At 41.0% G+C, this 22,005-nt stretch overlaps 1 protein-coding gene across 7 annotated transcripts in view; it reads right to left on the bottom strand.

Moving 5' to 3' along the window:
* FBRSL1 (fibrosin like 1) overlaps window positions 1-22,005 on the bottom strand; it is a 740,088-nt gene that overhangs the window by 621,152 nt on the left and 96,931 nt on the right. The window lies entirely within an intron of this gene.

A 22,005-nucleotide genomic window follows, 5' to 3' on the forward strand; every position in this document is an offset into this window, starting at 1 on the left:
TAATACATTTTATTTCTCAACTGCCAAGGCACCCCAGATCACAATACAGAAGATAAAGTACATCTGCTACATAGCTCCTCTCATAGAGGCAGCACAGAAAATTACTCCAGATTTAGAGGTGGTGAAGGATTTGTGAGGTTTGAAGAGTGTCAGTCGCCTGCAGAAAATATCCTTGCTTACATAACTTTCACTGCTCAGCATCCAGGCAGCCAAAGAAAGACTCAGCATATAGTGCAGTACAGACTAGAGTACATCAGAACTGGCTTGCCAGGTAGCATGATATGTTCCTTTACTGCTCTTTGAATCAACAGATGCAACCGTTTTATAAAACCCATGAGGTTTATAGTTGTACAGGGTGGCCATGTGAGGTTGTCCTGCAATCACTTACACCTATGTACTTTTTGTCTACATTAGATAGGTCATACACCTTAGAAATTAAATTAAAAAACTTTACATTTCAGGTTTCAGAGTAACATTTTACAATGTCACCCCATTGAAAGCTAGGGCTGCCAAGCCTCCAGGATTGCCCTGGAGTCTTCAGGAATTAAAAATTAATCTTTAAATTAAAGATGGTCATGTGATGAATCCTCCAGGAATACGTCCAACCAAAATTGGCAACCCTATTGGAGAGCACATTACAGTAATCTGACAAAGTGACAAAAGCCACTAAGTACTATGATGAGGTCTTATCTTCAAGAAAAGAAAAATAAAGTTGGCCAAGTGAAGATTATGTGAAATACACCAAGCCATCTTTGCTAGCTGGGTCTCCAGCATCTGCTGAGGATTTAATAAAACCTGTAGGTTGCAAGCTTGAGTAACAAAAGGCATTAATCTAGGAAGCAAATCTATTTCTTTTGGTTTCTTGCAGCCAACCTGAGTCTGTTCTGCATTGAGTCTCAGCCAATTTGCCCTCAATCAAATCCTGATCCTGACCAGACACTTGAGAGATGATAAACCTACATGATTTGGATGCAGATTTCGCAAATTACGCAAGACTGTGTTTGACGTGAGATATAATTAATGTGGTGCTCCCTTTCCCCAAGATAATGTAGGTGGCCTCACAGACAATCTGCTTTTGTAATGAGTTCAGTGTACTCTAATCACAGGTGCCATGACATGCTCACCATTTCAGCTGTTCAGACTTCCATTGCTAACTTTCAGCACTTTTGTGCCTCCTTATTTTAATTATTTAATATCCCTATATTCACGAAGACTGCAGATCGAAGTAACAGGCTCCCTCTTAGAACTCAGGCATATTCTAATACATATTCTAGAATGAGCACTTCAGAAGCTGTTTTGCAAGATGTAATTCCCATTCCTGTGAGAAAGAAAAAACAACAGTGTCCCCCACACTCCCCACCCTTAGTGCTCTGGCAGACTCTTGTGGAATCATGAGTCCCATGCTGACACCTCCATGGGACCGAAACCAATACGAGGATTTGGTGCGATAGAGCTATACACTAGAGAAGAGTGTTTTTGCTGACGGAGGGTAAATTCTGTGTTCTGTACTAATACAATGAGATGCTGCTGAAAGACCTTTGCCTGACAGCCTATTCATTTAGATGGATTTTTGTAACAACCTCCCCAGAATGAATCCACAAACTATGCAAGCAACTACATTGCAGGGTAAGGAACTGACACTAGACATCACCTCATTCACTGTTAAAAAAAAGTGTTTCAAGAAAATAAACTCTTCCAGTGAAGAGCTAAATTTATACACTCAACAGCACTCAAGGAAATTTACTGTAAATATTAAATTCCTGGCTTTTGTTGGTTTTTGTCACCACTACAGTTGGACAAATATTCACGGTGATGCTGAATTACCCTGATGTTTGCCCCTTTTTGAGTTCATGGGTCCTCTCTGAAGACACATAACATTTTCTTGGGTGGAGCTGCAGAAAAGTAAGATGCAGCTACATGTTGCTTCCAACTCTTCATGCTGTAGGTTACTCATGGTGGCATACATGTACTCTGGAAGATGGAGTGTGATAAGGCCTGATCTAACTAAAGATGTGATTAAGTCCCTTTAGTTAAACAAGTGCAATTGTGTGTGCAGACACGCCTCAATTTAAAAATATTTTAAATCAGATTAGCATTATCCTATGTTGGTTTGTAACTGAATTAAGCTGAACTGATTTAGAGGGGCTGGAGGGTTGCACTCATTTAACTCAAATTAGTTTTCTAAACTGATTTACTAAACATCAGTGCAAAAACGGTGTAGACAAGGCCTAGTGATTTTGGAAGACTTGGATGGTAAAAAGATTGGCTTTGCATTACACACCTGTCACCTTGTAAGCAGTTACAATCTTATCCCCTGAGGGATGAGTGAAGTTAGAGGAAATGAAAATAAGAGGCAATGTAGTGACTGAGCAAAATATCTCTAGCCCTGTCATCTTCTGCCCCTTTTTGGGTTTCCAGCACAAGCTTACAGAGGAAGAGATCATAGCCAAAGTTGTTACAATATAGTAAACATAACAAAAGTTCTCTATCACAGCTCATACTTCATGACTCCACGACTCCACAAAGGCATCTTCAAACTCCATTATTTTCTCTGACAACAAATCCTGATTGATCACGCGTCCCGTGCAACTCTTGGCAGGAACCCTGGCAGATTCTATAGAAAGCTATGAAGTGCTACAGTTTAATCAATGCCGATACAAAAAACATCTTGTCAAGGATGTTCAAAACTGAGGGTCTCTTTACAACGGCGATCATTAATGGTAATCACCACCGAGATGGGAATACCACCAGTACAACACATACTCTATTTTGATTCTATGCAAAAATAACTCTCTCTCCTTTCAGGATCGAGTGAGGCATCTGCTCAGATTGGTGGCCACTTTTAACCATCCTTACTTTACTCTCCTAAATAAATCTCTCACCAACTCAAAACACATCATCTTTATCAGTTCCTTTTTGAGGGGAGCAATAAGCGACAAGACTTATAACAGTCAAAATGTAAGACGACGCTTAAGGTTTGTGATCTTTAATGTTTCTCGACTTTTCACTACACTGTAATTTTAAGAGCTAATTATGAAATTACTGTTTTCAAAAGAATTCTCTTTCAAACCATGGTTTAAACTATCTATAAACATCCTAAACCATACCCACTGATCCACAGAGAAATTTCACCACGGGGTAGAGTCACATGTTAGGAGTGGCCTTCTTGGTTAATCCTTCTTTTCCCTACATTATCTGACTATGTATCAGAAGTACAGTAGCTTGTGATAATTCTTGGCCACTAGAGCTAAAATGAAACAGATGCCGGTCTTGGCATCTTTCATACTTTAATATGAAAGTAGGCTTTACAACCCTAAACACAGCATAGCGATGATGTAGTATGCCGATATTGGTTTGCCTTCTTGATGTTTGTATTTTTGAAGTTAACTAAACTAAATCAAAATCTTCTATCTTAATTTTAAAATTGACAACATGAGTCTTGGCTCATGTGAGCTTGCATTCTGTGGAGATACAGTATGTGAGTTCACGCCAAGACAGAAGGCAGTAAGATTCATGATCTGAAAAATAAATGAGTGGTTTGGCACTCTAAAGGGTAAGAGCTGGAAAAGCCCAATGAAGACTTTTGACCTGTCTCTGAATTAATGTTGTGCCCGCCAGAGAACAGAAAATAGTAATTAATTGGACTGATTTTCCATCTTCTGCTGCTCATCAGCTGTCCAGTGTCTACCACAGATCCTATCTTATCTGTAGTTTGACATCTGCCAAATTATTTCTGCAAATAATTCTTAGTCTGTAGCTTGCTCATGAGCAGTCCATTGTAATTATTCTAAAATAAAAAAAAAATTTTTTAATTAGAGACTGGTCACATGATAGATTTTGACACCCTAGTTCAATGAGAGGTTTCAGAGTAGCAGCCATGTTAGTCTGTAGCCGCAAAAAGAACAGGAATACTTGTGGCACCCTTGAGACTAACAAATTTATTAGAGCATAAGCTTTCATGAGCTACAGCTCACTTCATCAGATGCATAGACTGGAACATGATAGACAGATAGACAGACAAGTTAGAAGACTAGCTCTTAGAATTAAGGCTTCTGTGCAAACAGTTGTGTGTATAAATTTGAAGTTTGCTTTCTTCAAATATCCTCCAATACATCACTGTTTTGGCCCATAATGCCAGGCAATCTACTCATTTGTTTGAATATTCACATTCACGGAAAGTAACCTCAAAGTGGTGTGAACACAGTCAATGCAAATTCATTTAAAAGCCTGAATGAGTATTTCTATAGTGGAGATGCAGTTTAATCACACAATCCCCCTGAGTTTTATTCAACTTCTGGTCTAGGATGTTGCCCCATGTTTTACAGTTTTGCAGCTCACAACAGTTATATACTACTACGAAAAAAATCTACAGGATTAATAAGACTGCTGAGTCAGAATGGTAAATAACCTCTAACATCAACTATATAACAACACAGAGAGGGGGAAATGTGGTTTCTTTATGAAAAAAAGACATCAAGTTCATTGTACACGCTGATTTTTAGTTGGAATCTATAAGGGGAGAGGGAGAGCAGGAAGAAACAGTTCTAAATATGCCGTGATTCTCTGTATGCAGAAAGATCAACCAAGTTTCCCAAATGATCAACAGCCAGCGGCTCAGTCTGTAGCCATCTTGGGCAGCGGCAGCTAGAGAAGTACTTACACGGTGGTAAGAACACCAAACGCTTCTCAGAGCTAGTGGCAACAGAAACCTCTTTCTCCACTCAGGGCAGAGGTTCATAACAGAGACACTTTTTCCAATTGTCCTGGAACCCTGACTCTTCCCACCATCTAATTTACTAAGCCCTGGTGACATCTCAGCCAACTGGGGACTCAAAGCTAACATGTGACAATGCTTTGTAGTCTATGGATGACAAGAAGGGCAAAACTAGTGAGAATATTTCTTACGATGCCTTAAGTGTTTTCAGTGACTCGTGTTTTTCTTTCATGTGCATTCCTTTAGCTTTCCCTTGACTCTAGCATCGAACTGCCTGCTGGGACTAGCTTTACCTTAGATCCACAAATGTTACAATGTCTTTGTGGAAAGAGGTAGGTGAAAAATACTTTTGTCACAAACACTCAGCACTTTCAGCTGCTCAGTTCAGATGCTGGTACCAAAAACAAAAAAGAAGCCGTATTTAAATAAAATTCAGATTTTCCATATCATTATAAAAGCTCAGAAATGAAAAGGCCTTTGTCTTGAAATGACTGGTACTTGTTTAAACTTTATACTTTGGTGTCTAATGCATTGAAGTCCTTGTGTTACAATGTCTGTTACTACAGATCATGAATATAAAATGCAGATAAGGGAAGTTCAAATGGAGGCAAAGAGAGATAGATACAGCTACAGCAGACAAAATCCACACTTAGAGCACTGATTTGAAAGAAAGAAAAAAAGAGCAAAACGGAAACAGCTCATTGTTAAAAATACACCTCTACCCCGATATAACACTGTCCTTAGGAGCCAAAAAATCTTGCCGCGTTATAGGTGAAACTGCTTTATATCAAACTTGCTGATGATCTGCCGGAGTGCGCAGCCCCACCCCCCCAGAGCACCCCCCTTTACTGTGTTATATCCAAATTCATGTTATATGGGGTTGCGTTATATCGGGGTAGAGGTGTATCAGTAAAATAGAAAGGCAAAAACAAAGGTAGCTGTATGAAAACAAGCAAAGGAGATTGTGCAACAGAAAAATAAATCAGATAGAATACAGAAATCAGAAGGTGACCATACAGATAACAGCCAGCAAGGGAGAGAGTCCATGCAAATCAGAGAAAGCTTTTAGATTATCCCACAACTTTGTGCAAGTTTGAAGCAAGAAAGATCCCTCAGCCACTTTAATTATTACAATTTTCTTTTGGGATCCATTAGTGCTCTGCAATCGCATTTCATCAGACCTACACAGGGTAGCTGTCGCACTCACACTGTGAAACAACTAGCTGTGTCAACAGCGATAAAGCTCACTTTTCACCCCTGTAAAGCTCTCACAAACACAGACTGGTGGGAGGGGGCGGGGGGGAGGAGGGGAGTCGAAAACTCAGAAGCAGATTAAAATACGTATTACAAGAGCACATTTATACTCCTGTAATGTATAGGAGCCAACAAAAAAGTGGGCTTGAAATTTTGGCATGTGGACTGAGAAAGAACTAAAGCTCAGTGGGGTATATTGTGTGTCATAAAATGAGTAACAATACCACTAAGACCCAACTGACAGTAGGAAGAAGACAAAGAAAATCTATTGCTTCATTTTGTTTTCCTTCTGCCACCACAATAAATTTAAATAAACAAAACCAAGCCTTCAAAAACTAAGAATAATAGCATAATATAGGATGAAAACCCGCCAAATTCCAATCAAAACTGGAGGAAAAGGATTCAGCAGCGGGGCAAAAACAAGCGTTATTTGTGTCTTTGAAGATACGCTGGTTTCTAAGTAGGCCGGCAGGTACACTTCTGCTATTTTTACTGCAGACAATAATGTGTATGTTCTTCTTCTTCAGCAGCAGTTTCCAAAATGTGGGTTGCAACTGAAAGCATAATTGGGGGCACAAGATGAAGGAAAACAAAGACAATGTATGGAAGTTTCTAAACAAAACAGCTCTTGGGGCAGCTAGGAAGGATCAACCTTGACCAGAGAGAGCACTCTTTCAGCAGCACCATGCCTTCTAAGGCCATGAGCAGGTCAAAACTCCACATAGAAGACACAGGAGCAACACAGTGAGATCAGGGAAGTGCGGGAGTTGGGGAGGGAAGCAATTCCCCTCTTCCAGCACATGAGGTGATACGGTGGCAGCCAAATAAAGTGATCTGGTGGGCCGGATATGGCCTCTAGAAACCAGCTGCCCATTCCTTTTTTGGTCCAGTGGTCAGGGCCAACCCCTGAGACAGGGGCCCTGTGCAAGTCCACTGAATACATATTGGTTAATCCAGGCCTGACTACCCACCCATAGTTTTCAAAGCAGACTGTTTTGGTGGAGTGGTTGTTTGTGGCAAGCCAAACTGAATACTAAATCTGCGGGTGAGCAAGCTTTAACACAGGTGAGTCCAACGGGGATCCCAGCCTAAAAAAAAGTTTGAGACCCACTACCCTAGAGAGAACACAAACATCGAAGTTGTGCAACTCAGCAACACTCCCACTGGGAGCCCTTTGGCTGGACAACTGGTAGGATTTAGGAATATGTAGCCTGAGTCATCTTCCACGGAAGTCAGGGGAAATCTCTCCATTGACTTCAACAGGAGTTGAATTAGGGCCTTAAGAGAGGATATGATTCATATGACTTCTGGCAGAGGCAGTAAAAAGGAACTCTAGCTCTGTAACAGAAGTCTGAGAAATTCCCCATTTTCCCTTGGTTTAAACTCTAATTCTTGTGGCCACACATAGCAAATGCCCTTCAAGCCAAAAAACACTGGATGCCACTCCCTTAAAATGCTATCACCACTGCTGATGAATTGATTGGAAGGATCACTAATAAATAGCGTAAGACCCTTCCTTCCTTCCTGGGTCTGTGCATTCTGCACCTCCATCTAATACAGATCTTGCGGGTCTCTGAAAGAAGGCCCCAAGACCAGGAACCAAACTCTTATCTTCTGCAAGATAGAGAGCAGAGCACTGCCAACTCTACCAACTACCACTGGACTGACCAATCTAATTATATTTTTTAAGTCCCAAAGAGTCCCCTACCCCTTAAAACTAATTTGATAGAAACTAATTTTGCATTCAAACTTCCCTTTACCTCTTGAAATTCTGTTCAGAAAACAGACACTGATCAATATTTAAATATATTGAGTTAGAACAGTTAAGTACAAGCAGATTTCCCACCCGCATTGATTAGAATGACTTAGCAACATGTATATACTCTCTGGTTTTTTATTTCTTTTCTCCTAGACCAAGGCTCCCTTAGGACATCAGTTTTCAGGACACTATCATTAATAATGGGACAAGATATAGCATCAAAGCTGGAAGGGCTTTTCTGCTTTGAAGGTCCACGAGAGCTCATATTTGTTAAACTCCTGAGTATGCTGCAAAGCTCATCTTGTTTCTCTGTTTCCTAAGGAGCAGGGGGTGTCTGAGCTGGATATGTGGTTATGGGAGGTCCTTACATTGTAATTTTAATTTATGGAACACAGAACGGGCACCTACAGTAAAAATTTAGACATTTAAATAAAATCTACCTTCTCTTTGTTGCACCTGCTATTTCAACCACTCCATTTACACACAAAATAATTGCAGCTCTCAGATTCTGCTACTTGGAATCAGCAGAAAGAAAAAATGTACTGAGCTTTTTATCTGATTTGGTTTGGGAGGATTTGGCATGAATCATTTGTGGATGGGTCAAAAAAAAAAAAAGTTAATCTGCTCACTCCAACTTTAGCCTACAACAACAAAAAAGCAGATTGTGGTTGTAACACGAATTATAGAGCTAGAAACATCAAACTGAAGGGAGACCACACTGTAATTTACTTCTATTGCTTCCAAACTTTTTTTTCCCCCATGTATCCTCAACCACATTGGCCAGGAGGATCTAAAACTCTGATCACATTTGTATGAACATGAACTGGAAAGGACTGCTTTTTCAGTTTCCTCTGCATCACTTGGAGCACAGATTGAGATTTCTTACCTAAAAAATAATTTAATAAAATGTCAGATACATATGAGGTCAATCGGCTATGTGGATTTACTTCCATTATTATAATTCAATAACCTGTGGTTTTATTGTCCACATAAGCAGTAATTTACTGAACTGAAAACAACGGTGGTATTTTATTTTGGTATAACCGACCAGAAAATATCAGCTGACACCGGTTTGATATTTACCAATGTGTACAGTGTTAAAAGCCAAAAAAAGGTTTTTGGAAAAAACAGTTTTTATACATTATGTAAGGGTAGCTATAGACATATGAAGTAAGTCTTCCACCTCTGAATTAAGATTTTTTTTTTTTTTTTTAAGTCTTGTACATTACACGAATTTCGTCATAGAAAGGACTTTAATCTTTCACACTTCATGGGCCAGAAAAGATTTATAACCAGAGAGAATATCATAACAAAATTCCATTCCCAGAGATCCAAGTGCCAAACCTATTACTTGCAAGCAATCTAACTAGTAATGGAGATGATCAGGCTGTGAGATATAAGGCCTGTTAATGAAACGATTCTCCTTTTAGCATAACACAGTTAATGATGGATAGCAATCTTTTATTTACCTGAAGAAAGAATCACCCACTGTCACAGCTGCAGTGTGTTCTGATTAACTGAATCTAGCAAGTATAATTTAGTTTGATCTTTTATAAAATGTCTGTTTTCAGTTTTATTTTCCTTATGTTTCTGTTGCTTACTTTTACACAAAAGTTAATAAAAAGCTTAGGTGCCCTACATAATTACAGACGATAACCTTAATGAGTACTTGCAACTACAAAAAGCGTCAAAAAGGGCAGTTCAGCTAAGGTGTGATTCAAAGCCCAGTGCAGTCAGTGTAAAGATTAAGACCTTGATCCTGCAAACACTTCCATATGTGCTCAGCTTTGAACAGATAAGTAGCCCCATTGACTTTAAGCATGTGAGTAGATCCATATTGAATTTAAGCATAAGTGAAAATATTTACAGGATCATGGTCTAACATTGATTTCATTGGGTTTTGGATCAGCTCCTCAAACACCTAACATGAGCATCCATTCTCCACCTCATGACCCATCTATTTCCCTTCTCTCCTTTCTTTCATGGTCAACAAGGTAGCATTCTGAATAGATAAGCCTGTACAGTGTAGAACTAGCATAGGGTAGTGAGTGACTACAACATTGACTGGATTTAAAAACCACAAGATGGAGATCTGTATAAATCACTATGAATAATAGCACCCCAGATGTAAGATCAGCTACATATGAAGGGAGCTCAGAGCTGTTTAAACTGATGTGTGATGAGGCAACTCTCGACCATTAAGGTGAATTCTGTATCCTTACTGTAGCGCATTCATAATCACAAGGATGAAACTCTATTGATAGAAAATTGAAACCCATGTGAAAATATAAAGAGCTGTTGGCACACAATACTAAGAGCTCCGATGCTAGGAACAAATGGCAATTCTGTTAACTATACTTTTGAATATTCTCCACTGCAATCCTGTCCTTCCCTTGACGCAATGCTGTCCTTCAATATGGTCTTGGATTGCAAAAGCATAAAATAATGCAAGATTGCAAGGAAGTGAGCTTTATTCAGAATAAAGATATGGATTGCTTTCTGAATCTTGATTACCTCTTCCAACCACATCTGATTATTTTTAGCTTACAAAACTGAGACATTGGATGTTGTTGACATATTTTGCAGCCAGCTCCAGTAGTCTTTCCTCATACATACGCCACCACTGAATCCCATCAGGCTGACAGGCAAGGCAAGTTTACTAGCTCTAGTAATTATGTAAGTTTAATGTAGCAATTTAACTTAATATTGCCAGAATAAACATGGCTTATTAACTTCAGTCAGAGCTGTCTTCAAGTTCTCAAGACTATGAGCTTGTCGTATTTTACAACATAATTTATTAACACTATATAGTGCTTTTTTATTGTTTGTTTGTTTTTTTTTTTAAAGGGGTGTGGGAAGAGGTCCCATTTTATTTTTCAAGCATATGATGAGTAGAGCCAGTTAAAAAACAACAATTTTCAGTGAATTTTTTTCAATGAAATTTTGAAGTTTTTTCAACCAGCTCTGGTATTGACAGACAGACAGACAGAAAAGACTCTTCAGAGACCCATTTGGGTTCTTGGGATGTATGAAAACTCAACCAACCAACCGATATATATGAGGCTATATATAAATAAAAATTATATGGGGGGGGGGGGAGACAATGAATTGAACAAGGAAGTGAGTTTCTGTTAGAGCTGAGTGATAACATTTTCTGGGCATGTTCACTCAGACAAGACAAGTCTGTGTTCACTTTCTGTGAACATTCTAGCCAGTCAGTTCAATGGCAGCGAAGTTCATGGAATCAAATGAGTTTTGAGCAAGTTTTAGAGAATATGTGCAGAAGGTTAGTTTAATTTTTAAACATAAGTATGTCACAGGAGAAACCCGATTCTGGAAGCTGACACATCCAGGGCTTGAGCCCATAAAGCACGTAAGCACCTGGAGAACTTCAAGAATATGAGTCATTTCATGATCTTCAAAAGAACTATCCACATGCATGTGTTGACATTCTCTGCTGGTTCAAGGCTCCAAACAATGGACAAGCAACTTACGATGTCCAATCAAAAGCTTGCTTTAAGTCTGAATATCAAACACTTCAAGAATCCAAAAATTATAATTTCTAACAACAGATTTGAGAAACCTCATGGAATGTAAATGGAAGAGAGAGCAAAAATGATAGGGAACTGACAGTTCAAATCTAATTACCCAAAGATCCTCTAAGATCACCTGAGCAGTTCATTTGCACCTGTCTCCAATTAGCAATTTCAAGACATTAGAGTTTTAATTGTGATATGCTAATAACTAGCTTCTGTACCTCACCCCACAAAAAAAGAAAGACTTACGGTGTTATTGGGAAAATAACTGTCACATACCAAATCAGTGTTTTTCCCCCCAAAAAAATTCTGCTCGATCCACGCACATTTTTATTTACTAAAAATTCTTTGCTATACCTTAAAAAGAAAAGGAGTACTCGTGGCACCTTAGAGACTAACCAATTTATTTGAGCATGAGCTTTCGTGAGCTACAGCTCACTTCATCGGATGCATCATACAGATCTTCTCTGGGAATGGTTAAACGACAGTGCTGGAAACACCAGTGGCTGCTGGCAGGTCTGCTATATACATTAGTGCTTCCACTGTTGCTGCTATTGGTGGAGATCAACTGGTGGTACCAAGGGTGGGAAATCTGAGCAAAAGGGGAGGGGGGAAAAAAAAGCAGCTTTGTAGAGACACAGACACAAGTACAGATCGTATACACAAAATGGCACCTCCCCCTATTAAGACACTATCAGCTGTTCCTGGAACCCAACATGGATTTGTGAATGGAAACAAGGCACATGTATAAAGAAAATGACGGATCATACTGAAACTGGAAATGCAGAATAGAACAGCTTTACTTTGTGAAGCCTGAAAGGTTACTATTATGTTCTTCTTTCTTCTCCTTTTAAAACAATGATCACATGTGTTTGTGCATCCTATTACCCTATTCATTTGATTCTTCCACAGCATTAAGTCTCTTTGAATATTCCTGACATAAATCAAATATGTGGTGGGTTTTCCTGAAGGTACATATTATTTCTTGAAGCAAAGAGGACTATATTGCCTTTGATTTTTTTATGCTTTGAACATTTTTTTATGAGCCTTGCCATTAAAAACAAATACATGGTGGAGCTGCTCTGCATGCTAATGCTGTCGGGTTAGATAAAATGTTTGAGTATTATAGGAGAGTTTCTATCACACCACCCCTTTGTGCGCTAAGGGAGTAAGCCAACTACATACGTTATCATTACCAATATTTTTCATGGCAACAATATTAATTCTTTGCACTAACATAATGCCTTTCAACAGATTTCAATGCACTTTACAAACAATTAAGCCTCATGGCAACCAGGGACCACAGAAGTTATTACATAGAGCAAGGCTTCACCCCGATACAGTTCCAACAGAGGGAGGGAGCTGTTCTATGTAGAGGATCTAAGGGTTTTTACCTCCCTGTGTCATCTAACCCTTCCCAACATTAGGCAACACACCAGACCAGTATAGACACCTGGATCCTGATTATACTACAACTTCCACTGCAGGTGGTCCACTGGTGGGGACTTATTGCTATGAAGGTTAATAGTACTGACAAGGTCCAAGTGCGTGGCAGAGCCAAGTCTCGACTCAGATTCTCATTGTAACCATTCTAGACCACAGTCCTTCCAAGCATCTTGACACGTGCTGGTACGATGAGTTGCTACCTGTATGTAATTTCTTATTATTGTCTATGGACTTCCTTAGGCTGACGTGGTCTCTTAAATCAACAGCAGCTGATGTAATCATAACCCACTAACCTCCTCATTTGGCAGTCTTGAAATACTCTTACTTTTTCCAAGCTCTCAAAGCATTTAGTACAATCCCGATTCACTAGTATGATTAATTATTTGTGTTACAGTAGCAATGAGGAACCTGTTGTAGGCCAGGATGCCATTGTGCTAGGGCCGTACAAACAGCAGTTCTCTTCTAACTAGGGTGTCCTCTCACCTTTAAGGAGAAGGGTTATCTATTAAAATTACCAAGAAATTTGATGGATTTATTCTACAATAAGTTCCCATTGAACTCTGCTTCAGTTAGCACAAAAACACAAGAAAGAGGAGGAGACAGAGAAACAAACTAATTTTAAAGAAAGTAAAAGCTGGATTTTGTTCCCATCAGATATTTAAAGTTTATGACAATCTTGAAGCTGGAAATTACAACCTTCAAATAAAAATGGGGTTAAGCATATTTTACACGTGTACTGCAGTGCACATCCAACAGAGAGAATACAAACTATGGGCCATTAAGTTGGCAGCAGCATCAGCAGCAGAGAATGAACAAGTATGCTTTCAGAGCTCCTTTTAATTACTTTACAAGTATTAACCCTCATTAAGTGTTAATTAGGAGGTTAGGGGTGTTTTTTTTTCTTTTGAAGTGCAGTGGCAGTGTGTAAAACATTTCCCATCACTGCTACTTCTCTGTGAAGTCTTTCACCTGTTATGTTCAGTGCAAGGCTGTTAAGATCTGTAGACACTCTGCTATAGGGAAAGTGGAAATACTTAACCATAGAGGGTGAGGAACACACATGAAAAAAGGAACACAAAGAAGTTTATGTGGGAGAACTAAGCATTACCAAAAAGGCAATCTTACTTGCTTTTTACTTACTTACTGCTATTACCAGCAGGAGAGTGAGTTTGTGTGTGTGTGTTTTTTTTGGGAAAAAGGGGGAGGGGGTGAGAGAACCTGGATTTGTGCAGGAAATGGCCCACCTTAATTATCATACACATTGTGAAGAGAGTGGTCACTTTGGATGGGCTATTACCAGCAGGAGAGTGAATTTGGGGGGGGGGGGGGGAGGGTGAGAAAACCTGGATTTGTGCTGGAAATGGCCCAACTTGATGACCACTTTAGATAAGCTATTACCAGCAGGAGAGTGGGGTGGGAGGAGGTATTGTTTCATGGTCTCTGTGTATATACAAAAAAAAGGAGTACTTGTGGCACCTTAGAGACTAACCAATTTATTTGAGCATGAGCTTTCGTGAGCTACAGCTCACTTCATTGGATGAAGTGAGCTGTAGCTCACGAAAGCTCATGCTCAAATAAATTGGTTAGTCTCTAAGGTGCCACAAGTACTCCTTTTCTTTTTGCGAATACAGACTAACACGGCTGCTACTCTGAAACCTTACTTGAAAATGTGATTTCTGTGGATCGGATCCACCAATATGGCCCAAATGGTCAACCCCCTCTTGAGCTCTTCATTCAAGTAGAATCCAGACAATAAGGATCAGGATTTTGGTGCCACTACCCTCTGGTTTTTCCCATTCCCCTTATGAAACTTCTCAAGCTACAAAGTAAAAGATATGACTAAAGACTAAACACCTAATATCCAGGATCACTCTCTTAGCTGGTGACTAGAACCATTAATCACACCCCATTTAGGGGCAAATTTCTTATAGGCATCAGGTCGACCTCCAGTTATGTGAACACAATCAATTAAGAGTGCAAATGCTAGGGTTTGGGGCAGGAGGTTTTCAAAGGTGCAAAAAGGCAGTTAGGCAAACAATCATTGGATGGCAGTGGAGTGCCTAAGTTCCATTCATGCCTTTTTCAGAGTAGCAGCCGTGTTAGTCTGTTCATGTCTTTGAAAATCTGCCCCAGCTCCATCTACTGGCTGATGCATGAACTTGTGTTGTCGACTAATTGTTCCCAAAACATTGGAGGCAGACTTAAAATCAAGCCCCTAATGGTTACAACTCACTCTTACTGATTCTTTAGCTTCACATATATGGACCTCCACTCAAAAGATGCAGCCAAAATAATTCCTCTCTCTTATCTAATTGTTTCACAGTCTTTTAAAAAAAGATTAAAGCAAAAATCCTGCAGAACAATTCCCATAGACTGAGCTCCAGGGCTAAAATCTGAAAATATCCCTTTCCAGACATCCTCCCCCAACCCTTGAGTTCAAACACAAGATCCATTGAAGCCAAGCCTTATTTAACTAAGTATCTTAAGAATGTTCTCTGAAAACACACATTCCCTGGAAAAGAAGGCTCTTAAGCAAGCTTCCAAGGAAAGCTCTATCAATAAAAATCCCTTTCCAAGGCATGACTTACCAAGAACCTCATCACCCAGGTAAGGAGCTGGAACAAATAGTTAATTTAAACAAACACACCCCAAAACAGGTACTTTCGATCCATAAATACTTCTTGCAAGAAAGACAGACAATTATAGAAAGGAACAAATAAAATAGTAAAATGGACCTTATCTACCAAACACAAGTGTCTGTTTCTTACCACGGTACTTCATGTGACAAGGACAATCAAGTCAGGATCCCACTTATACCTAAAACCAGAGTGCAAACAAACTTCTGGAGGAGACAGGCCTACACCAGTGATAGTGGAAAGGGCTTTGCATATAGGTTGTAATACAAACTATAACTTTTAAGGGAGTTAGATGCTAGAGAGATGAGCTCCTCTACTACGTACAGTGAATTTATTCACACAAAGCAGGTATGATCATTATACCACTCTTTGCATTTACATGCATGCGCTCTACACACATGCACACAGTTTCTCTGAAGTCTGAAACAACCTGCTTCTGTGAGCAGATGCAAGTCTTGTAAAAGATTAATAAATACCACAAGCAATTTCAACTGCAGGGGAGAAAATATGCTAGTTAAATATTTCAGTACTTTCATCAAACATCTGGCCTCTACACTGAACTTGATAAAATGGCAAGGTAACGTCTCAAAGATTAACAGACATCTGCTCCGTTAAATCAATGAGTGCAGCGGAGCGCTGTTAAATGTGGAATGCAGTATCTTGGAAGAGTTACTTTGTGTGCCGCTAGGAGCCTGTGAAGATGTCCCAGTATTAGCCTGTATTGGAAATGTATCCCTCTTAAAAAGATAAGGGCACTGGTTTTTTTTATATAGAAACTGCTTTGGCACAATACATGTAAGTTACAACACAAATCTGTTTCAGAAGGATAGCAGAGCAAAGGATGAGAAAATAAATCTGGAGCCGTAGCTAATGTCCCACCCAGCCATCCTTTGCATAAATTTGTTAAGGCAGCAAATGATAGAGACCGTTTAAATGCTAAACGAAGAAGGTTCTTTTGGAAAGGCCTGTATAATATATCTAGGGTTTTATCTTCCCAATTAAAGTCTCATAAGTTTCACAACAGTATTAAGCGCACACACTTTTGTAGGGTACCCTTCCTACTAGCAGGAGAATAAGAATTGTGCAGACTGTACTGCAGCTGTCCTGGGATTCGGTTTACAGGTCTAGTCCAAAGCACATGCCAAGCAATGCACGCTTTTGGAGAATCTCTGTTAGCACCTTTCCGTTTATACGATGCACTCTCAAACTCACCTACCCAATGCCCCACTATGACGCTCTCTTCCCTCCCACTCCTGGGGCCCTGGAATGGCACCCTGCCCCTTAATTGTTTCAGGTTCTGAAACCCCCCAACACTAAAGAGCTCCCCAACTACCACGCTTGACAAAAGAGACTTGCATCCCCTTAATCCCAAATTCCTCCATCGTGGGCCAGCTACTAGATGCATCCATTCCTCCAGATGTGCTATGTGGATTATGAAATTATACCACAGAGCCCCACCTATCTTATTGTACACAGGGTCCCACAGAATCCTGATTGGAAGAGCGTGGCATTTCTTAGACAACATCCATCATGGATGCAGTTTTCATGACAGAGGCCAAAAATAATCTGGGGGGTTAAAAAACTGGGGGCCTTTAGGTGACATTCTATACCTTGGAGGAGCGCACTCTAACCCCCATATTCCTCATTTACATATAATTGTGATATTGCACACAAAGCATGCCATGTGGGCTATCATGGGAAAGGTTATGATCTGCTGAAAGCCATTGTTCCATCTAAATATGTGTATCATTAATGCATATAACGTAAGAATTGTGTTGTATGGTTTTCACTGAAATATGCTGTGGGTTCGGGAAGCGACCAGATACTAGCTCTCCAGAGACAATGACAAGGGAAGAGGTAACCAATGCCCGGGTGGATGCTGAACAGACATCACCAGCCATTGTCCAGCAGAGGAGATACAATTCATTGACTCACTCAGAGGAGACACACTGGGGTATTGCTTCACCTTGTGACTCAGCAATGCCCCCCAGACATGCCTGGACTTGTGTCCTCCAATCACATGGTCTAAGGGTATAAAACAGAACACAGTGGCCACATGCTTGGCTGGCCTTTTCTCCTGTCCTCACCTATGCTGCAAGCAACAAGGACACTCAGAAGACTAAAGACTCCAACAAAGGAGACTGGCCCAAGTTTCAAGGGTGAAACCTGTGTACTATGAACTGCAATATCCAGTGGGGTGAGAAAAACTGCTTAATCTAGATGTTGCCCAGTCTAATAGGGTTGAGAGTTTAGACTACGTACTTATATTTTGTTTTCTTTTGGTAACTAACTCTGACTTTTTGCCTATCACTTATGATCACTTAAAATCTATCTTTTGTAGTCAATAAATTTGTTTTACAGTTTATCTTTACCAGTGAGTTTGCCTGAAGTGTTTGGTAAATCTGCTCAGATTTACAAAGGCTGGTGTATATCCACTTTCCATTGTTGAAGTGGTGAACCAATTAATAAACTTGCACTGCCCGTCTTGAGCCGTGCAAGACGGTATATTCCTGAGGTACAAGGCTGGAAGCTGGGGGGATTTGGCTGGTTCCTTTCCCTGTGTGATTCATGAGTGGCTCTGGGAGCATTCACGCAAATGCTGGGTGTGGGGCTCCATATGCGGTTGTGCTGAGTGATAACAGTGCCTGGAGGGGTTTGCTGCTTGTCACTAACAAAGCATTGTGAGAGACAGCCTAGGCTGGAGAGTTAAGGGCACAGAGGTCCCACAGTTCCAGGCTGCACCCCGGGGATCCTGTCACACTTTGAATCTGCTAAATCATCTTTCATCAGGAAAGTGATTAATGTCATATCTTGGATGTCAAATGGGCTCATGTTGCCAATGATTTGTCAAGAAAGTCATTGAGAAATGGTTCTGGATTTCCTAGTAAGTGATAGAGTAACGAGGAAGAAGTCACTCACTTCTATTTTTAAATGCACAGTAGGTTGAAATTAGTGATCTTGGTAATGCACCAAAATAGCACCGCTGTACAAAGGTGAAAGCACAAGAAACAACTTTGACGTACAAAAAGGAAGCCTCAGGACACGGCACCTGGGCCAGCTTTACTCCAAAGGAAGGTAAATTGAAACAGCACTGCATTATTAGGTGACAGATGTTGCGTCTCGGGGAAGCTGCAGTGGAACATAAGGTAGCAAAGAACTGGAGCCAAGAGGGGGGAGGAGAGATGGTCTCCCACTAGGTGTCAAATGATTTGTTGTGGGACAGCATGACGTCGGCAATGCCATTCAAGCGTTGTGTCATTTTGCAGCTTTCCTTCTGGATAAGAAAGATATTCAAAGCCAAGGATTATGTGCATGAGTCATCATCATGAGGTACCTATTATGGAGTGGGAGTTAATAAGGTATTTCACTTAGGCTGGGAGCAGAGCAAGAATACAGTTACCCTAATAACAGTTTTCTATCTCAGAAAGAATATGCCCATTTTTAACTACGCTTTGATAGTCTGTGGGAGGGGAGAAGGGGAGGAAAAAACAAAAGAGAAGTTTGAAAGCCAGTGACTAAGGCTAAAATTTTAAAACTTAGGTGATTAAAATTAGGCACAAAAATCCATAATGAGGCACCTAAATAAGTGTCCTGATTTTAAGATATTGGGACTTACAGGCACTCTGAGCATCAAATGTTAAATGCTTAAAATATATATGCATTGCTTTGATTTTCAGAGTTGTTAAGTACCCACCACTGCCATTATATTTAGTGCAGCTGCATGTAGTCAATGCCTCCGAGTATCAGGCCACCATGTGCCTCATTTTTTAGGGCCCCCAAGTTTGAAAATGTGAGTCTAAACTCTGTTTGATCTCCATGACCTCTTCTGGTTGTCTCAGGAATAGGAGAGTGTTTAGCTACAAAGCAGCCAAGCCACCAAGCTGGTACCAGCTGCCTACCTGAGTTCAAGAACATGTTTCTTTAGGGGGTTCTGAGAAAGCACTCGAGGCATTTGTTCCATGTAACCCCAAGTTTCACACGCTTCACTGAGAAAGGAGACTAAACCTGATCTCCTGTTGAGTGGTTCATCAGAGGGCTAGTGTTTAATGGACCACTGGAAGCAAGTCACCTTGGGTTCTTCTATTTCTACTGCACACTGTTTAACTAATATTAAACAGTGAACAAGAAACCAAGCAAGGCCTACATTTATACCACAGAACTAGTGATCTGTTCAACTACTTCTATTCCCCACAAGTCACTTACCCTGGAGGTTGCAATGGTGTATAGGAAACTAGAAATACAGAAAGGGCAGCTGCAACCCACATTAATACACGACTACAATTTGTATAAAAAAGCAGTGTGTAACTCTGTCAGGAGACATGACACACAAACATGGGTTTATTATTTTTTCAAACCTCTCTATCCCATTAGGATCCTTAGTAAAAACATGCACACCTGTGCAGACAGGCTAAAGATCCCACTTGATAGCTGACCTGCATTGAGAAGAGGTCAGCAACAGGGAATACCATCTCTACCATATAAATTAGCTTTGATCGGTGCCATTACAACAAATGCCGAAGGAATTAAGAACAGGGTGTGTTCTCTACCAACAACATTCACATCTGGTTGTTCCGGTGAGCCAAGCTTTGTATTATGCCAATCTTAAGTCCTCCCCATGTCCATCCCTGTCTACCTGCTCTAACTTAACTATGTTTTCAAAGGCAGAATCACATGCACCAAAATCAGGTGTGTGGTTTTTCATGTAGTTTGGGGTGGAAACTAACAATATACAAGTCTACCAACTATTGTGCATGCACCCTTAACCAGGAAACCTGCTGAGGCTTAAACTTTCACTTCATCATTTCAGTGTCAAATCCAGCGCGTTTCCTCAAACTAATCCTCAGCTGACTCTGAATCATGCTAGTTCGTCTCATCAGCTGTGGCATGCCCCTAATGCCCAAGAGAGGTAAGAATACCTAGAGAGACAACAAAACCACATCTTCCCAAGGCTGGCTTGGTGGCCAGACCAAACTTCAATAAGTTCAGGCTGGAACTTATTCAAAAGCATGTTTTAAAACGGTAATTACGTAAAAGGACAGAGATGAGCCCTCCTTTAGCCAGTCTAACGACCAGGTTACAGGAGTGGCCAATATGGATTTGATATGGGGAGGAAAATGAGATTCATTGATATATTCAGGCAACAGGCAGTCAATACCCACGTGCTGACTGACACATGCAATGTGCCAATGGTAGAAAACCTCACTTCTCATAAGGGGAAAGCTCAGGAGTCTGAAGTAAAAAGGTGATCTGCAAGGATTAAAGACAAATACCCTTATTCCCCAGCATTACGGATTACGTGCAGAATATGCCATTAAGCAGTACGTGAGGGACATGCAGCTCAAAACTCAATGACTACGATGCTTTCTTGTTTCTCTAAGGATCCTTATAAGGAAAGTGCCTTCTTTAGCTGAGAAGCTCCTACAGTGCATGGGTCAAGGGCTCCTTCTTTTGCACTGTAGGAGCTGGATCCCAATGTATTAAGATCACTTGAAGCAGTGGCCTTCACAAAGTCAGAGATAGGCAGCGGAGAACTTTTGCCACACAGAATTCTCCACTGGGTATGCAGCTGCGCAGAAGGGTCTGCTACCTCCAGCCCCAGCCACCCAATATAAGGAGAAGAAAGAGGCATATCAGGGGCAGGGCCTGGGTGAGACAGGAAAGGGAAAGTGTGTGGCAGAACAGAGTTTCACTAGGCAGAAGTCCGCACCAAGGCAGCACCAACTTACGCTGCCAGACCATACACTTGTGGCATAAACTGGGGCTGCCCCTGTACAGTTCTAACTTCTGCTGGGGCTGGCCAGTTCTGAATCAGGGAACCACAACCAGCTTCCCGAAGCTGCCACTTTCCACGCCTTTCATGCACAGCTCAAAAGTGGCTGAGTGTCAGGGCTTCAGATTTCATCCAAGAGCAGTACAGAGGTAAACAAGACGGTTTCTCTGCTGCAGCTGGGGATATGCCTGACCTGTAGAGTTCTTAACCTCTGCCAGAACAAAAGCTCTGCTTCATTGGAGCTCAGGGGCTTCCCTCCTCCATTAAGCGAGCCCCTGGCTACAACTCCCTTGCACCATCTCTCAAGAGACCCTCTCCCTCCTGTTTCATGTCCTCAAGTCAGCAGATGAGTCTAGATTTCACCTGTGGCGGAAAGACAGGAGTTCTCATATGCCGTAGGCCAGGGGTCTCCAAACTACGGCCCGGGGCTTCCATGTGTCCGGCCCTCCAACCAACAGGGGAGTAGCGAACAGCTAGGAGTAGGCGCGCCGAGCAGGCAGGGGGAGGGGCCGCCGGCAGCAGCTCACGAGGGACAGCAGCACAGCTGAGCTGTGCGGAGGGGTGAGTGCCTCTGGGAGCCAGCGTCCCCGCAAAAGGGGAGCCATGTTGCCGCAGCCGAGCAGGCACGGACCCCTGCCTTAGAGTAAAAATACAAGCCAGATGCTTAATTACATCTCCAATAAATGGAGTAAAGAAGATGGAAATTAACAATTTCACAATGGTTAAATTTTAACTACAGCATTAATAAAACCAAACAGTCTCAACCAACAATGGAAACCTGGAGCTTCTCTTACCAAAGTACAGCCCAACTTTCAATCCTTTCTCATTTTCTTCAGCAGAGCAGGCACAGGGAGAAGGGAGCAGGCATGGGGCAGAGCAGACACAAAAAG

This window comes from Natator depressus, chromosome 15, assembly GCF_965152275.1.
Source record: "Natator depressus isolate rNatDep1 chromosome 15, rNatDep2.hap1, whole genome shotgun sequence".
In the NCBI taxonomy this organism is placed as follows: Eukaryota; Metazoa; Chordata; order Testudines; family Cheloniidae; genus Natator; species Natator depressus.